Here is a 3553-nt window from a genome sequence, read left to right as displayed (position 1 = left end):
GACGCTAAAGTGGCTTTCAGGCCCAGAACAAAAGAACTCAGTAAAAACCAGCTGAGATGAGTCAGACCAGTGGGACTTCTCAAAGACAGCAGGGAGTCAGTCAGTCAGTCAGATTTACACACACACACACACACACACACACACACACACACACACACACACACACCCACTCACAAACACACACACACACACACACACACACACACACACACACACACACACACACACACACACACACACACACACACACACACACACACAGAGCCTAAACAAGTCCAGGAGCAACAGTATGACTTGCATTATCAGTATGTGCTATAGTCAGCCCAGTCTTTGTTTACGGTGAATATGAAAAGCATGTGTCTTCAATAAAAGCTTCGTGTAGGTCCCCAACATGCAGCCTGTTCTCATGCTCATGAAAAGGCTTTCAGCACACTTTGTTAAAATAAATTTAAACATTTTGGGGTCAGTGACATGACATGCTTATTTTTGTGTCTGAGTGCATTCTTTACTTTTATGATAATTTAATCAGTTCATGATATGTATCGTGCTATGTATCACTATTCTGTAAAACCGATATTACATTTACATACTGAATACATTTTCAGTACATTCAGATATTCCCAAACTGTCAAGCAACTGTTTATGCGGATGAACAGACTAAGAAAATAATTAAAAATAGCATTTTAATGATAAATACAAAGCAAAACACTATGGCATGATTTTATGCTTACAACATGTCAAATAAACCAAATTTTAAGATACCAGTAGTTTTAAGACAGTAGTTTGTTGACATACCTTGAACCTTGTCCAGCAAGTTGTATGTTCTCAAATGTCAGGGGGGTACAACTGTAAACATCAGACTTTTAACATGAAGAGATACAGCAAACAGTAAACAGGATATTTTATCATCAAGAAGATGATAAAAGATGAGAGGAAAAGTTTGTAGAGCTCTCTCAAATATTGATGAACCTTTAGGGATACTAGTACCCTTTACATATCAGGTCATAGAACCAACGTAAAACTGTTATATTGAAACTGAAAATGTTATATTTTATAATATTTAAAAAGCAAAAGCAAAAGCTAATACAACTGTCCAAATAAAAGTCTATTTAACTGGAAATGAGTTGCAAAGGTCAGGTGGCACATCTGTAAGGAACGTCATTATATAGTTATATAAAACTCTACTTGTTATTGACCCATTTACAGTGGATTTTACAAATCAGCACACATCTGAAGGAAAGATTTAGCAGTGTTGTTTATGGGATGAAATATCACAATTAGTAGTGGGCACATTACATACTAATCTTAGAATTCACGATTACTAATCCTTCTATAAATATTAGAAAATTAATTTTATAACCTTTGTTGAATTTCAAATATCATAGAAATATTTATTCTATGGTTTAACCTACTACATTTACTTAAAGAGCTGGAATAATATTTAAATTATACATGTCAAATTTGATCTTTATGGATTACAGGCATTAAGTAAGATTATGGACTGAAAAGATTATATCTTTGATCGGGTATGTGTCTAATGTTACATTTAGGTAAAGGTATTATTGTTTACAACGTTCATGTTGTTATTGTGAACCTGTGTGTGTGTGATTGTTGTAAGGATTTAGGGGCCCCTCGCCCCCTTTCTCATACTTACACTTAGACATTTTTGACCAAACCCCTGCTGTACTCAGAGCCTACAGCAGTAGACCCCCACCTCTGGACACTTTAACGAGATCTGTCAATCCAGCCTTCTTCTACTCACTGACCTGTCTGCTCCCATCCTCTCCTGCTGGCCTACTGAGAGCTCTCATTAGGGCCTGTTCTCCCTGTAGCCATTATCTCGCCTTGATTCGGTCTGGGTCTTATGGCTTTGCTGTTCTCTCTCTCTCTCTCTCTCTCTCTCTCTCTCTCTCTCTCTCTCTCTCTCTCTCTCTCTCTCTCACACACATCTGGTTTAAATGAGATAGGGTTTTAGAGTGCATGTCAGTTGCATCATGCCTCTTTGATCTGACATCGTCTCCAGACCAGCTTTTTTAAAATTTCTGGACATCAGAGGCATACTGAAATAAAAACACTGACCCCTCTTTCTTTCCCTCTCTCTCTGTTTCTCTCTCCCTCGCTGGCTCCCCCCTCTCTCTTTCCCCGTCTCTCTCTTTCTCACTCTCTGTCTCCCCCTTTCTCTCCCTCTCTCTCCCTCTGAGCCACTTGCAGACCTTCGTCCTGCTGTCTTGGATTCCTTTTTAAGTTCTTTTGCTCTCAGTGGGTTTGAACAGAAATCATATGGCTCCGAAGCCTCAGATGAAAAAATAGCAGAAAGGTGTTTACACTGTTTAAGTAAGGAGCACAATGTATGATCTTCTAGAAGACTTATATAAGCAACCTATTTTTTATAGCCTCTAAGGATTGTTGTCCTTTAAAAGAAATTGGCGAGAGAGAGAGAGAGAGAGAGAGAGAGAGAGAGAGAGAGAGAGAGAGAGAGAGAGCGCTAACAGAGGTTGAGTGCTGCTTCTTTGTTCAATCTTGGGCCAAAGCATCTGTCAATCTGACACACACCTGGAGACACACATCTGTCACATCCTGCTGTTCATAGTGAGTGTGTGTGTGTGTGTGAGAGAGAGAGAGAGAGAGAGAGAGAGAGAGAGAGAGAGATGAAGCGAGATATAGAGAAAAGGGGGGAGAGAGAGAGAGAGTGAGAGAGATGAAGAGAAATGAAGAGAAAGGGTGGGAGAAAACGAGAGCAATGGGAAGTGGGAACAAAGGAAAGTGTGTGAGCAAAGCCAGCAGCAACAGAGTGCTGTGTAGGAAAGCTCCTCACCGGAATGTAGGCCACGAGCATTCCTCACTCCTTAAACAGCTTTGCTGAAGGATTCTTCTGTGTTATTCTGCGCTCACTCTTCTCATGAAATTGTCAGGAAAGCGCTTAAATAATATGCACAGGCCCTTTGCTCTCACACAAGCCCTTTTGTGTGCATGTGTGTGTGAGTATGGGTTTGTGTGTGTGCGTGTGTGCATGGAGGGTGAAAGAAGGGTGTAACCATACATTCCAAGTAGTCTGCTGTCTCGTTCCCTCTCCGTTTCTCTCTCTATTTCTCCGTGATTCCGTTTTCCTTCTTTATCTCTGTCTAGTTGTCTGTCTCACTCTCTCTGTCTCGTGTTCTCTCTCTCTGCCTCTCTGTCTGACCTCCTCTCTCTCTGATGTTTAAAATGAGATGTTTAAAAGTGACAAAATAGAAGCCAAATAGAGGAAATGGAAAAACTTTAGAGAGCCTTATTGGCCTCATTGTCCTTGAACGAAGCATGCGTGTGTGCATACATGTGTGTGGGTGTGTGTGCTTAGCTCTGTCTGTGTTATGCCTGAGTGTGTGTTGTGTGTGAGTTACTGAGGGGAGGGAGAGTGGGTGGCTGTGCAAGAGTGAGAGAGAGAAAAGGAGACAAGGTCCAGAACTGAACTGCCACTGAAGAAAAGTATGAAAAGACTTAACGGGGATTTCCTCTGAGAGAAAGCTTTTCTCCTCCCCCTCCCTCTCTCTCTCTCCCCCTCTCCCTCCTTGAA

General features: G+C 41.1%; 1 protein-coding gene across 2 annotated transcripts in view; it reads left to right on the top strand.

Moving 5' to 3' along the window:
• Positions 1-3479: 3479 nt before the first annotated feature.
• quob (quattro b) overlaps positions 3480-3553 on the top strand; it is a 27890-nt gene continuing 27816 nt past the window's right edge. The window contains exon 1 of one of the 2 annotated variants that reach the window (XM_081717902.1): positions 3480-3553. This exon is cut by the window's right edge and continues 313 nt beyond it. The gene's annotated coding sequence lies outside the window, so the exon portion shown is untranslated. The other variant, XM_081717901.1, reaches the window with a different exon arrangement.

The sequence above is a fragment of the Electrophorus electricus genome, chromosome 7 (genome assembly GCF_041902795.1).
Source record: "Electrophorus electricus isolate QZ-2024a chromosome 7, ASM4190279v1, whole genome shotgun sequence".
In the NCBI taxonomy this organism is placed as follows: domain Eukaryota; kingdom Metazoa; phylum Chordata; class Actinopteri; order Gymnotiformes; family Gymnotidae; genus Electrophorus; species Electrophorus electricus.
Note: the sequence above shows the minus strand (reverse complement) of the source record. Positions and strands in the feature narration are given on the sequence as shown.